Here is a 16,096-nt window from a genome sequence, read left to right on the forward strand (position 1 = left end):
ATTTTTTTAAAATTTGTTCAAGATCATTTTATTTCCATCTGAATTGACAGTCTTGTGGTTGGGTGACCCAAAATTCAAATATGCTTAGCTGAAAATCAGAATGTAGAATCACAGAACCATAGAGTTGGAAGAGACCATAAGGGCCATTGAGTCTAAGCCCCTGCCAACCAGGAATACACAATCAAATCACTCCTGACAGAGTGTTCTTTGAGCACTCTTGGAATACCATTTAGCTTGGGGATCTGTACACATCCAGTGCAGCCAGGTGCCTCTCAACAATCTCTATGTTCATGTCAATGAATAGACTGGACACCATGATTTGACTACTACCATTTCTATATGGGCCTGTTCTCTGCTTCACGGAAAAAAACAACGGAGGCAAAAATAGGCATGAGCCTTTCTGATTTCTCTGTGTACTCTGTCAGTTTCTTCATTTTCACCCAACAGTTGACCTATCACCTCTTTAACTTGAGTTTCCTGCTCGTATATCTTGAAGCTTTTCTTGTTGTAGCAAACCTCCCTGACCAGCCTCAGCACACTCTGAGTGTTATTTTCTCTGCTGATCTAGAGCAACCCACAGATACTCTTCTTTAGAGGTATGTCCTTCCCTTCATTTCTTGAACATTTCCTTTATCTTCTTTAGGTCACTGTGAAGTTCTCCTTTTATCCACATTGACTTCTTGGATTGCTCTACCATGTTTATGTCTTGCTGGAATATTGATAGCTTGAACTTGCAAGAGTTCTTGTTTTAGGAGAGTCCTTCTTTCCACCTCAGAATTCTTGCCCATGAAGTGAGTTTCATCATACATCTGAGTACATTAAAATTTGCTCTATTAAAATGTAATATACTCATCTGGCTATGAACATCCTTGGCCACACATAGCTAAAGGAATTACAGAAAGACACGGTCATTTTTCTCTAATGTCCCCACTACCTTCGTGTCACTGTCTGTTGGTTCATATTCAGTCGAGTATAGTTGAGCCCCTTTTAGTTTCCAGACAGGTCAAGAAGTTACGTGACTTTGGATGCTGAGTAGAGTTTGTCACCCAGCACATATCAGGGAAGTTGAAGTCACCCATAGCTACAAGGTCATGTGGTTGAATACAGTATCAAATTGTTCAAGGAGAGAAGAAGAAGAGTTTGGATTTATACCCCACCTTTTTCTCCTATAAGGAGACTCAAGGTGACTTACAAGCTCCTTTCCCTTCCTCTCCCCACAACAGACACTTTGTGAGGTAGGTGGGGCTGAGAGAGTTCAGAGAGAACCTTGACTAGCCCAAGGTTACCCAGCAGGAATGTAGGAGTCTCAGCCACTCAGGTGGAGGAGTGGGGAATCAAACTCGGTTCTCCAGATTAGAATCTACCTGCTTTTAACCACTACACCACGCTCGCTCTCTACCTAAGAACATAAGAATGAGCCTGCTCGATCAGACCAGAGTCCATCCAGTCCAGCACTCTGCTATTCGCAGTGGCCCACCAGGTGCCTTTGGGAGCTCACATGCAGGATGTAAAAGCAATGGCCTTCTGCTGCTGTTCTCCAAAGCACCTGGTCTACTAAGGCATTTGCAACCTCAGATCAAGGAGGATCAAGATTGCTAGCCATAGATCGACTTCTCCTCCATAAATCTGTCCAAGCCCTTTGTAAAGCTATCCAGGTTAGTGGCCACCACCACCTCCTGTGGCAGCATATTCCAAACACTAATCACACTTTGCATGAAGAAATGTTTCCTTTTATTCGTCCTAATTCTTCCCCCAGCATTTTCAGCTCTCGTGCACATGTCATTTTAAGTCCTGCTGCAGGACAATTGATCCATGGATCTTTGCTCTTTGCTGCTTAGTTTTCTGCAACTTTCCATTTAGGTAACAACTTGGGAAACTGCCACTCTTCAATAGATTAATCATCTGTTGGAGCCTGAAAGTACTAAAAACAGAGATTTCAGGTTATTATTTAAAATTTGCAAAATGGAAACCTATCTGGTCTTCCCCAATTTGACCCATCAGGATCTGGAAACATAGTGCTGATAGACTGTGTTTCTGAGAGGATAATGACTAGCAGGGTGTCTGAGTGGTATGATAACAATGAACATAGAAGGTGCCACTTACTGGGTGCATTAAAACAAAAGGGTGCTCTTTTCTCATTATCATAAATGTGAATTTCCCAAAATGATTCTGGGACACAAAAACCTCAATTTTTTAAAACCACAAATGTTATTAAATGATTTGGAAGCTTGGTGCCACTTTTCTATATAAACATACGGAACAAATGCTTTATCCTGTGTAAACAGTTCTAAACAACTGAGAAAAATGTTCTGCAGAAAAAGGCAGATCAGTTAAACAAAGCTAAACACCTAGTTATTTCACAACTAAACACCATAATGCTTTCCCACCCCCAGATGTGAGTTTTAAAAAGCCAAATTTTACTGATCCCTCTTGGTCAACTGTCCTTTAGGAATATTTCCATTTTAGTTATCACTCCTGGCATCACCATCATGCCAGCTCATTTGCATGGTCTTTACTCTCCAGCTGGAATAGGTATTTCCTGATGCTCACCTGTTCTCCAGCTAGATTGAAACTTGTTCTGAAATTACACTGTTCTGTGAGTACAGAACCAAAAGCACTTTTGGTAAAGAATAACTGTTCACATACAAGAATTCCAAAGCTGAATAAAAGACTGTCAATAAACCTTTCTAATTAAAACTTGATTCCTGCACACTCACACTTGTTTTAAAGGAATTAACAAATATATCCTTGTGACACAAAAGTGCTTCAAACACATTTTTAGTGGTCAGAGCAACCAGATCCCTAGTATAACAGGGCTTCTGTATAGTATTTATTTCTTATATTTTACAAGAATTCAAACCCCACCTTTCTGTTCTTATGAGGGTCACAAAGTCAGCAATTAGATTAAAAACATACGTAACAACAACAACAACAACAACAACAACAACAACAACAACGAAGTGTCTTAGCATCCCTTAAAACCAAACAAGATATCATTAAAACAAAAACTAAAGCACATATACAAAAGATAAGAACAATTAACAGTTGTATAGGAGAGGAAATTTCTAAATAATAACGTTTCTTATTTTTCCATGGTAAACTGCACAAGCTCTATTTTGCTTTGCACCAGATCACACTGATAATAGCATGAATGAAAATGGCTTACAACACTTAAACAGATTTACCATGTTAAACAAAGATGTAGGTGATATGTTACAGTGTGAAAGTATTGTGCAGTGATATCCTGACAAGTAGGAACATCATTCTTCATATAAAACATTCCCTTATAGAGAGACCACTGCAGTACAGTTAAAGTTCCATCCTAAACAGGTCTACTCATAATCCTGCCTGGGTTTATTCAATTAGGCTTACTCCCAGGAAAGCACTCTTACGAGTGCACTGTAAAAATCCAAATGAAAGGGAACCTAGTAGAACAGATTAAGCACCGCCTACGAGGGGGGAAAACTATGAAAAGCTGTTTTGTTTTTGGTGTTTCAAAGTAGCTCTTAGAGAGCCATATAACAAACCACCCCATTTTGCAAAATCATTTATAAAAGAATTTCATGTTTGGATCAATAATGTATTCTCTAAGATATCCAACTGCCAGTGAAATGTGAGTAATTAGTAATTCCCTAATGACATTACATCAATCCTTTATTATTAATATTTTAAAACAAAATATTGTCAGCAATGCAAGCCACTAGGAATTTGGTCCTATTATAGAACATTTTGTTTTCATTATAATTTTTAATAATTTTTATTTATAGATTTGAGAATAACATCTACAGTAACAAAAGGTTCTGTAACATTTTATGAGCTCCATATTATGAAAACTGAGTGGAATTATATTCATCTGCGAAGACATCAGTTTTTCCACCATTTAAAAAATCCAGCCTTTTCTATTTACTTATGTATAGTTGGAAAAAAAATAAAAAGCAAACTTAATACAACTACCGGTAAAACAAATACAGCTAAAAGGGCAAAATTAATACTCATAACATTCTTAATTATAGTCAACACTTCACATTAATTTATTGATGCATAATGCTGTCATAGCAATGTCTGTGGCCTTTTGACATTATCTCCCCAAGTGTTTTTTGAAAAGTGTTTTGCTTTATTTTAAATTTCTACAAATTCTGCATGTAGGGCAGAATTCCCATTCTGAGCCTACAAGCACTTTTGGAAATTTATTTATTTATTTATTTATTTATTTATTTATTCCACTTTTATACCGCCCTCCCCCAAAGGGCTCAGGGCGGTTTACATCACAATAAAAAGCGGATAACAAAATAAAATACTAAAATTCATATCAGTTAAAAGCAGCGCTCCTAATTCATGATAAGTTAAAACAGATGGCGTTCAGCCATTAATTCCTCAACTCCCCTGAGAGGGGAACAGCGGATCTTAGTTGTTAATGGGCACCTATCAGCAGCCGGCCTCCCCAAAGGCCCGGGTGGAATAACTCAGTCTTTACAGGCCCTGCGGAACTCATGCAGGTCCCGCGAGGGCCCGGACAGTTGGAGGAAGAGCATTTCATCAGGCAGGGCCAGGGGCCGTAAAAGCCTCTGGCCCTGGTGGAGACCAGCCGCATCATAGAGGGGGCGGGGATCTCCAGTAAATTGGCCTCTGCCGAGAGCAGAGACCGAACGTGGGGACATATGGGGGCCAGAGCGGTCCCTGAGGTCATCGAGGGTCCCGTAGACCGCTGTATAAGGCCTTAAAGCGTTGTTAACAATTCAATACCTTTGAAGACGCATTCGAATTCAACTGGGGAGCCAGTGCAGACGGTGCAACACGCAGGCGTGATATGCGCAGTCTCTAGAGGCACCACCATGCGTGGAAACGCAAACGCAGCCGCGCATGCTGGACCACCAGTTTCGAATTTCCCGGATCAACCTCAAGGGTAGGCCAGCAATGAGCGAGTTGCAATAGTCTAATCTGGAAGGTGACCGTTGCATGAGATCACTGTGGCCCAGATCCGCCTGGGAGAGGAAGGGGCCAGTAGCCGCCGGGCCTGGCGAAGATGGAAAAACGCGAACTCGGGTTACATGGGCCACCTGGGTCTCCCATAGAAAGAGACGAATCCAGGTGGACCCCCAGGCTGCGAACCGAGGGGGGGGCCGGGTGCCAATGAGACCCCCCCCCTCCCACACCCGGCTGGAAACCCCTCTGCCACCCGGCGACCTAGCCCAAGGGTTTCTGTCTTTGCTGGGTTCCGTTTTAACCTGCTCAAAGGCCAACTAACCCAGCAAATCAGCCTCCCAAACAATGCTGTAGAGCTGCAGGGGCGGCGCCTACTCCCCCCTCCATCGACAGAATGAGCTGGGTATCATCAGCATACTGAGAATATTTGAGAGAATATGGTAAGCACATAGGACTAAAATGGCTGCTATGGGCCAGTCTCATGCTCACAGTCTAACTCACCATAATGGAATGTTGTGAAGATAAAATGGAGGAGAGGATAACTATTTAAGTAACTTTGGGTTCCCACTGAGGGAAAAATTGTGATGTGATACAAATGTAATTATGTAATACAAATGTAATTATGTAATACAAATGTAATGCAATGAATAAAATAATAAATAAGTCAAACTCAAAATGGTTGCCACAGAAGGAAGAGCCAAATGTGCTACCTCCATTCTCATTTTGCAAAAGGATTGCTTAAGAGAAAGGAAAGGAGAACAAGATAGGGAAATAAAAAGAACAAAAGTCAGAAGGGGGAGATGACTAAGGAAATTCCAGGCGCTTAAAAGTTCTCCTCATCCACCACAGGTAGCCGTAGAAAACCTTTTAATTTTTATTGGGGCAGTTATTAACAAGTTCCACTTTACAATGGCTGTGCCCAGTTTCTAAAAAGGTCAGGACACTATGGAACCCATTTGAAAATCCTGATTTAAGACCTCATTGGTGATTTAAACATTTTATTGCATAGTATAAATTTCAATAAAATATTATCAGTCAGGTTAACCTCTAGACAATGGATACCCTGGATGACTGGAAATTCAGTGCAACTTTCTTTTCCCCTTCCTCTGCAGCCTACCCTCATCCTCCGTGCTGCTCCTGCCAAATAGGAATAATATGGAAGCAGATTTGAAGGTAATAGGTAAAAATTATTCCCCCTCCTTTCATCCATGGAAATCTTTCACTGGATCTAAACCAATTTTGAGATCTAATCTGAAGGTACCAAAAAGCAGTTTTTGCTTTTGTCATCAAATTGTCACAGTAAATTAATTTTCTAATGAATTATCTCCTGAAGTCGGCCCGCGGGGGTCGCAAGGAAGAGGCGAGACGTGGTGATATCATCTGGTGGAGAGAGCCAGCAGCAGGAAGAGTGATCCGTGGATCCGGCAACTCTGCATTGCGCTAGTCCCTGGCACCTTTTATTAGGGTTTACAATAGGGGCGGACCGGGAGGCGGGAGAGCGGGAGAGCGGGAGAATACAGTATAGCAATGACATCATGGGGTGGCCTATGTGCGGGCGGAAACGTTCACGTCTGGGTCTAATCCATACCTGGGGGCAAGCGCCCCTTTGTCCCTTTGTCTGGGACATCTGGTGACCGAGTCAGGCATCTCATGACCTGTGACTCACGGGGGCCTGGGGGGCAGGTGAGCGGGTGCGCCCAGAAGGACACAGATGGCACAGGCATTCCATGCGCTCTTTCTGAGGTTCTGCTGGGTTCGCGGGGCTCATCCCTACAATCTCCAGTATTATGTGCTTTACTGTATTTAATGAAAGATTTTGCAGGTTTTTCACAATGACCATGCATGTGCGTTGTCCTTCGCTTTCAGCATACATGCCAATCAGAGTTTACTTTCGTTTATGCACATGTTTTCCTTCCTCTGGCACTGACCTCACTTTCAACCCTGCAATTCTCTGCATTTTGTAAATACTCTGTAAATGGGATTTCTTTTTTCCCTTCTCAGGGAAACATTGCTTCAGAGTTTTTCACTCCACCATCCGACCTCCCTGCTTTCTTTCCACCCATATCACAGTGGATCCTCACACTCCGCCACCCTCCTCCTCCATTTTGGAATGATCTGAAGTTTTTTGATGTTCCCCCAGTGGATTCCCTTTTTCTTTTTAAAAAAATGTTACAGTGTTGACTATGTGGAATAAAAAAGCGATCTCCCTGTGACTGTGTTGCTGTTGTTGCCAACCATTCAAAACAACCCAGCCTCCCCTTCCCTGAGCAGCAGCTTCTAAGACCTGATGAGGTTTGTGGCTCTCTTTGTCCTCCCAGCCAGTTGCTTGGCTCATTTGGGAGTCAATTGCTTTCCCTTTGATCCCCTCCCCCACCAGGTGACTGCACAGACTCTGAAATCTCAGTCCACCTTCCCTCCTTGGTGTTTCCTTAATGACTGAGTTGTTGGGATTTGGCTGATTCCTGAGAATCCTGGGAGGCTTCCCTTGTTTGATAGCACAGTCCCCAAGCCACTGCTGAGCGACAATAAAATGCAAAGTTTAGTTTTTTACTCCTAGGGTTGGCAATAGCCCAGACTCCCCCTCCCCCCCAAAAAATCCAGCTGGCAACTCCCAAAATGCATGGCAATAAAGATGGCTGGTGGCAAAAATCCTTGATAGGGGCACTTTTGGGGGGGATAACTACAACAGTGGTCTCAAAAATGCAGGGGGGCGTAAAGGATGGTGTAAACAAGAAAAGCTCCAGTGTGGTCGAATCCCCAGTATCAATTAATCGCGTGATACTCACACAAAATATCAAGGTTTCAGGAAGAACTCCCCGCTGCTTAACTGCAGAACATGGATTCATCCTGGTTCTGGCACTCCCTCTCCCCCTTATCACTTGTTTTTTAAGAACCTGCATGAAAGTACACCTTTTTAAAAAACACGCACCAAAGCTGGATCGGTGGGGAGGTTCAGGGGTTGAATGTAGGTTTGTTTTCCCACCACTGGGAGTGATGTGGAGCCTTCCAGCCAATCAAAGCACAGTGGGCTGTGTGTGATTCACGTGCAGCCCTTTTGTTTGTTTGTTTTGCGCCAGTGGAGGCTATGTTGAAACGTGGCTGCGTGGAACGTGATTTCTGTGCCAACTGTAAACTAAAATTAGACTTTTGTGCCAGCACAGCTGCGTGGGTAAAGAGTGCCAAAGCTGTGCAAAAATATAGCTAAGCGCAAAAAACAGCTACTGTTCTATGTACACATGTGCATAGTGACATAGCTGCGCAAAAAAAAGTTTTAAAAAAATTCCCGCCCCAACACAGCGCAACAGCCAATCGAACGAGGAAGAAAGACACTAAGCAGATAGCACGTTCGATTGCGCAATCTTACAGAGTGCTGCGCTGTTTGACATCAATGTTCTCATCATACACTTGCTGCAGTGGGGAGGGTGAAACCGCAATGAAAAGGTGCTGTTTCTTTTGAAACCTGGTTGTATCCGGCTTTAATTTCCCAGTAGGGAAATGGCCTGTGAATCACAGTTTGAGAATCTACTGCTTCTGAACTGTGGGGTAAGTAGTGCATGCATAAATGTCCTATAACAAGAACAACTAATGAAGAAAATGCTTAACATAATAAAATATTCAGGACTACTGCTTACAAGCAACAGCATTATAGAGCCCAAACAGAAAACACTGGGGAACAGAATTATTAGATGTTACTCTATTTACGGGGGCATTGTTTAATTATATTATTTATTTATATGTTCCATCTTTTTATAGGTGTTGTTTATTTTTACAGCATCAAGGTACCTCAATTGTCATAATGCCATTTAACATTCTCAGTAACTCAGGATTATTTTTCAACTTTTCATCTGTGGAGACCAGTCTGGAATGCATTGCTAGGACCAGCTCAAGTCAGACCTTCTTGAATATTAGCTGTGGCAGTAATGTGTATATGTAAACAAACATGCACGTGAGATTTAAAATAGTTGCTCCTCCAAAGCCCATAAATTAATGAGATAATATTTCGTAGGTCATGTGAAAAATCTCAGTTAGTTAAATGACTGAAGTCCTCAGTGGGGGAAAGCATGGGTTCTAAATCCTATAATTACAAAACTGTAATTTGAACTCTGTCATCTTTTGAGTAAAATGGAAAAAGATTGAGCAACAATAATTGGGACTTGTACAATGTATTCTCCTTGTGAAGAAGGCAAAGAACAAAAGACATTTCTTCCTCCTCTGAAATTCAAAAACCCCTTCCAGAAGAACATTTTGACCTTTATTATGAAAAGTAAGAGGATGTAACTCTACTCAGTTTGAGTAACATGGGAAACATTTAAATAGAAGATGTGTAAATATTACATGTAAAATCTGACTGCTACAAATAGTCAGAGCTCAAGAATAGTCAGAGCTCAAGAAGCAATCTACAAAGCTTTCTTAAAACCAATTTACTTCTTGGACATCTTTCAAGGAAACTACATAACATGCCTGTAGAGTGCTCTCCAGTAGTAACTTTGTGGCAGCCATTTTATAATTTCAGAAGTAAACCCACCATTCTCTAGTCAAGTATTAATCATTTTGTTCAGCCCTTAAACACAGGAATCTTAGCATTAGTCTCTTCTGAAAGGTTTAGACATAAAATACTGGTAAATAAAGTTGGTTGGTTATTTAAATTGAAAGCTTTATGTTAAATAAGTTCTCAGTATAGATCATACAAGTGTTTGATTGGTTTTTAAAGGTTGCCCTGGAGCAAGGTAGAAACATGAAATCCAGAGCAGGTGTACAGCATTAGGACAGAGTCAGTTTCTGCAGGACAGGGAAAGGTGCTAGACCGGGGCAGACATTGCTGTAATGAAGGTTACCCAAAATACCTCTTAAAGGTCTGCTTCTTACCTAAGCACCAAGCCCTGGTTGTGAACTGGTAAGTTTTGAGGGGCAAAAGCCTTGCATTTGGGCATAAATAGGTAAGTGTTAAGGGGCAGAAGTTTTGAACCCTGGCATAATTATGTGGCATCTGGATATGCTTTTTGTCTTTTCATGCAGGAATTATTCATTATGGACAAGAGCTAGGGAGCTGGTGTTGGATCAGATAATTTGGACTCCTTGCACAGAGCAGTAGCAGATCTAGGGGGGCCAGAGGGTTCAGATGACCCATGCCTCACATTAAAGGATCATGTGGGGGTGCCACTGGACCAGTTGACCCCCCCACTGCCCCTGTCAAAAAAGCCTTTTTTGTGGGGTGCCTTTAAAATCCCAGAGTCACTGGGACATGACAGAAGTGGCAGGCTGCTTCCCCACCCACTCTGGCTCTCAGGCGAGGCGGTGGTGATGAGTGAAGCAAAGAGTGAGGGGCAGGCGAGTTCAGGCCCTGGGTAATCCCTGATGTAAGGAATTCCATAGAAGCAGAAATAAAAGGCTCTTTGGTGTAAAAGACCGTTTATTCAGACATCTTAGAAAGCTCAAGTACACGCAGTGGCAGGAATAAGATCTCCCGCCAGAAACACAGGTTATAACTCTGTCCATCCCATCCCCCCTCCCGGATTCCCATGGGAACGGAGGTCTCATCTCCCTCGGAGAGATAAGGTCTCCGCTGGAGAAGCTGGCCCATCGCCCGGGCTGTGGAATGTAGTCAAGGCCAGGCCTGTATGGCTGCCCTCCTTATCAACACCATTGAATCCTTTACACTCTGCCTCCCTTAAAGAAGACCCCTCCCCCCCAGGTTTGTGCGGAAAGGCGCCGTGGAAAGCAGAAATAAGGGCGGGGGCGTCAATATTTTCGGAATAAACCTTAATTGATTATACCTAGAGGAATACCCCCCACCCAAGAGACTACAAATATTGTAAGCTTATGACAGTTTAAAGCGAAAGTCCAGGATGGCTTAATAATTTCGTAATGCTTGTGGCCATCAATAATAGTCGGTAATTCTCCGGTGGGTCGTGCCAGGCATCGGAACCGGGAGCCTCCTTGAGTAAACTGGAATGGAAGACAGGATGAATCGTTACCAAGAGAGTTAGGCAAATCCAATCGGGCAGTGACATCATTAATCACCTTTAGTAATCTGGAAAAGGTCCCAATTTAATCTTTTGCCTAGTTTAGAAAATTTATGCACGCCTCTCAGATTTTTGGTAGACAAATACACCCAGGTAATGCCCACACGCAGAGGGAAATCCGAAATGTGCTTTATCCGCCATAGAAGTTTTGGGGAGTCTTTAGCCTGTTGGGTGGGCAGTCTGGACCGCTTTCCACCCCTCGGCCAGGGATGAAATCCATTGTTGAAACTCTTGAGGATCCAATGCTTCCGCGAGGTAGTTGCGTAACGGCGGGAAGGAGCCACTGGTACGGCCAATTTCCTCGGCGGGTTTTTTTTGTACCTGCTATGAACCGCATTGTTATAGGCATGACTCCGCGAACGGAATTAGCTCGCATCCACCATTCTCTTGGTGGTAGTTGGTGTAACACGTAAATACTGCTCTAGGGTTCTGTTCGTTCTCTCCTAATTCTCACCGGCCACTTTGAACGCGGTAGGGGGCGGTAACCGCCGGGGCGGCCCCCATCAACCCTAGAAAAGCTTTCCAGAACTTTGAAATGAATTAAATGCTGCGGTCGGAGACCACCTTAACGGGGGCGGAGTGCAGACGGTAAAATATGCTGGGAATGAACAGACTGAAGCTAACTTAGGGAGCGGAGGGGATGGAAGCACATGGAATAAAATGGGCTTGTTTAGAAAATAAGTCCTCCACCACCCACAAGACCGTGGTTGCCATGACTTTCTTGGCAAATCTGTAATAAAATCCATGGAGATGACTTCCCAGGGGCGGGAGGCCACCGGGAGAGGAGTCAACAGACCATGGGGCTTTCCTGGAACGGTTCTATGGCTTCTGCACAAACAGAGCAACCTTTAATATACGTCTCAATGTTCCATGCGCATCGCTACGCCACCAGAATTGACCGCGGGCCAAATGTAGAAGCTTTTTCTTTAGAAAGCCAAAATGTCCAGCCGGAAGGGTATCATGGCAGGCCTCGAGAACCTGCTTGGCGAGGGTGGGAGGCACGCACTAACAATCCCCCCGCCGCCAAACGCCATTCTTCAAACGCAATTGTGAGTCACCTTCCTCCGCCGGAGGCTCATGTAGCCCCGGCTCCTCAAGTTCCCGTAGGGAAAGGAGAGACCAGGCTGAAATGGAAGCGGAGAAGGAGGAGTGGATGTCTGAGATCGAGGGACAGCCAGCCCCACTGGGGAGGGGGAGAGAACAGTGCGCGGAATGTCCCGTAAGCTGGCTCCACCCCCTCCCCGGGTAGGCGCGAGAGCGCATCAGCCAGTTTATTGGTGTTTCCGGGGAAAAAATGGACCGTGAAAGAGAAACGGTGAAAAGAAATCGGCCCAACGAAGTTGCTTCAAGGACATCTTGAGGGGGGGTGGAGAGGGCGGCTGCTCTTGGTGATCCGACCAAACTTGCTAGGGCAGGTGTTTAGCCCCCTCCAGCCAGTGGCGTTTCAAGTGGAGAGCAAGCTACTTTAATGGTCAGCAGTCTCTTTATCCCCCACAGTCCAGTTGAGTTCAGCACCGGAGAATTTCTTTGATAAATAAGCACACGGAACCAGCCTATCATCTCTTTATTTCTCTGCAACAGGGCTGCCCCAAGCGCTTTGTCCTGGTGGGTAATCCAATGCGTGAACCACAAACGGGAGATCTGGGTCAGGGTGTTTTAGGATAGGTTCGGTGGTAAAAGCAGACTTTAAAAGCTGAAGTTATTGTCTGACATTCTTCGGACCAGGAAAGTAAATTCCCGGGCTTACGGATAGTGGATCTTTACCCTTAGTGCGCAAGAGGTCTGTGAGAGGGAGAGCTAAATGGAGCTAATTAGGGTATAAAGTCACGATAGAAATTAGGCAAAACCTAGAAAAGATTGGAGTTCTTTTCGGTTATAGGGGCCGGCCATTGGAGGACCGCATCAATCTTAGCAGGATCCATTTTTAGGCCCCTCGGGCGAGATCCGCAACCCAAAGGTCAATAGAGGTTTGGTGGAAACAGCACCGGTAAAGTTTGGCAAAGAGGGAGTTGTTGAGCAAGCGTTTCAATAATAATTTCCGAACCAATGCTTCATGCTCCTCCACATGGTTTGTGAATAAATTAAAACGCCATCTAAGTACACCACTACTCCCTTGTACAATAAATCATGTGGAGAACTTCGCTGATAAGTGGGCCATAAAAGCTCTGGGGGCCCCACTTAACCCGAATGGCATTATTGGCATTCAAACCGGGTCCAAACTTTGTGTTAAATGCAGTCAAGTGTTCATAGCCTTCAGCAATTCTGACCCTGTAGTAAGCTTCTCTCAAGTCCAACTTAGTAAAGATGCTGGCCCTTGGGTTCACGCGCCTAAAAGGTCCTTGATCAAAGGCAAAGGGTATTTATTGGACAGGGAGACTGTGCATTGAGACCTCGGTAATCTGTGCAGAGTCAGAAGATCCATCTTTTCTTTTTACAAACAATACAGGAGCAGCATGTGTGCGTTTGGTATTCATCCGTATGAACCCGCGAGCGAGGTTTTATTCTAAGAAGGCACGAAGTTCCTTCTCCTCATTGGGACTCATACGGTAGATTCTACCTTTGGGCAAGCCGTTTCGCCCATTGCTGTATTACTGCATTTTGCAGTCAGTGTCTCTATGGGGTGGCAACTGATCGCATTCTCGTTCCTGAAATACTCTACTAGATCTTGGTACGCCGGTGGGATGCCGGTAGAATCGGGAGCAATCGCTGATGAAGCCAGGGGGGGTGTGTGTGTCAGGAGAAGTCGAAGTTTTCCCCCTAATTCATGTGTTCACCGCAGGGAGGGTCAGTGAATTCCAAGATCCTTTCTTTCCAAAGGAATTTTGGTTCATGTAACAAACAACCATGGTGCATGCCCAGAACCATGGAGTGTTTGACCACTGGCGCCAGAATAAAATCCACTTTCTCCCAAATGGCCGGCGAAATGGAGGAGAACCGCTATGCGTTTTGAACTCACCGGGTCCTTCCCGCCCGAGAGGACCGTCAGCCCATCTGGGTGAAAGGTATGGGCTTAGCCAGGGGGATTTGGTCTAGACCTAGCTCCTCCCACCACCTGGGGTCAGATTAAACAAATGGAGCAGCCAGAATCCACAAGGGCTGAGGCTATAATATCGAGTATGCTTAGCGGGGTTGGCCAGAAACGCTTTGATTGTGGGCCGGGATGCTTCGCCTTCACTCACCGCTGCCTGGAGTCGCAAACCCATGTCCATTGGGGTTGAAGAAAGGCAAACAGTTGCTTCCCCCTCCTCCGGGTCGCCTTCGAAGACTGCTTTAGACGAAATTCGCTTGGGGCGGCTCCCTGATTTATGGTGAAGCCGGCAGATGGGGTGCGCTGGGCCGGAGTGGTTGGCTTCTGTTTTTTCGGGCAGTTACGGCTAGATGACCGGGACCTCCACAGTAAAGACACAATCCCAGTCGGCGAATGCGCTCGGAAATGGTCTCGAAGGGGCGGCTGGGCTTGGTTTGGTGGACGCAGTGGCCGGCTTCGGGCGTAGGCGGCCTCCGGCACGAAGCGCACTCCAAGCCGGTAGACGCCACTTGGGATCCCAATTCAATCCACCAGTACAGTGCGGGGGACCCGAATTAAAAACACCGCTTCACGCAGCTTCTGTCAGTCGACAGCATCCCAGAAGTATTCGCGATTTCATGCGCTTCAGGCCACTCAGGAGGGGAGTCGAAAGCAGCCGCCGCATCTAAATTCACGGGCAAATTCTGCAAACGAGCCGGGTTGCCTTGTTGAATAGCCTTTGATGGTGCGGATAGCTTCATTTTCCGCACTGATCTTGGAAGCGAGCCCCTCAAGGCTTGGAGGAATGCGCGGGTACCGCGGGCGAGTATCCTCATCTTGCAGGTTCAAAAGAGTCGCTGTAACCAGTCGGCTGCTGCCCCCCATCCAGGGACTGGAGCCGGCTGTCCCGCATTTTTTCGCGCTCAGACCGGGTATAACCATCATAGTCCCCGCGCGTGGGCATCGAAGCCGTGCAAGACGAAGTGGGGAAGCTTGGAAGCCGGGTCCCATCGAAACGGGCGTGGTATTGGAGGTTCGTGGCAACCCCTCTCCATCGCCCTTGGCGTACTGCAGGGGCGGCGGGTTATGCAGGTTGAGCTGGGTTGAGGCAGCGGTTACGCAGGGGGGGCCGGAATCGGTGGAGGTATCAACGCCGGTGCCGCTGGTGTTCCGGTGGGAGCCGGTCCTTGGAAGGTGGCTGGACCCAGCAGCGTCGCCCCTCTGGCGCCGGCTGTACCCGTGACAGCGTAGACTCCAACTTGGGCTGTCCTGGTCTGCTGCTTCTTCAGTTCCCTCTCCAAGGCAGCCAGCTCTCTCTCCTTGCGAGTCAATGCATCCTGGTGCGCATGCAAGGCTGGTGGCTCCTGGTGGCTCCACGGGGCATCTCAGGTGCAGCCGCTGGTCCGGGATCAGGGGGGTCCGATCGGAAGACGGTATGGATACCCCTCCCAATCCCTGGTATAGTCCCAGTGTCACCGGTGGTCTTCGGACGGGCCCCAGTGCTGTGCCACGGTGGTTCTTTGGGAGCATCACCAAAATACGAGTCCAGGAATCGTTCAATGGACTCCCTGGGTTGCCGCATGACAGGTGGTCAGGCCCGGCTCCTCCGTGACAGGTTGCATCTGAGGTTTGTAATCCATAATTAAAAACGGGTAGATATCCGAATCCACTGGTGGCCAATCCATAGATAGCGCCCCAAACCACTCATGTAAGTCCCCATGGTCGCCTCTTCACGTCCCTCGCTCCAACGGAGTAAAGGGAGACTCGCGGCTGGATAATGAGGATCGGGAAAGTGAGTCACCAGCTTAGACCCGCTCTCCCGCCGGGTTCTCCAGGGTCCAGAAGGGTGCTGTCGGAGCTCCCTTTGGGGGCTACCGTGACCTTCCCCAGAAACATTCAACCTCTCAATGCCGAGACACCAGAAATCCACTGCACTAGGGATATAGATGGATTAGGATTCTTGACACAAGGTAAGGGAATTCCATAGAAGCAGAAATAAAAGGCTCTTTGGTGTAAAAGACCGTTTATTCAGACATCTTAGAAAGCTCAAGTACACGCAGTGGCAGGAATAAGATCTCCCGCCAGAAACACAGGTTATAACTCTGTCCATCCCATCCCCCCTCCCGGATTCCCATGGGAACGG

This window comes from Sphaerodactylus townsendi, linkage group LG02, assembly GCF_021028975.2.
Source record: "Sphaerodactylus townsendi isolate TG3544 linkage group LG02, MPM_Stown_v2.3, whole genome shotgun sequence".
Classification (NCBI taxonomy): domain Eukaryota; kingdom Metazoa; phylum Chordata; class Lepidosauria; order Squamata; family Sphaerodactylidae; genus Sphaerodactylus; species Sphaerodactylus townsendi.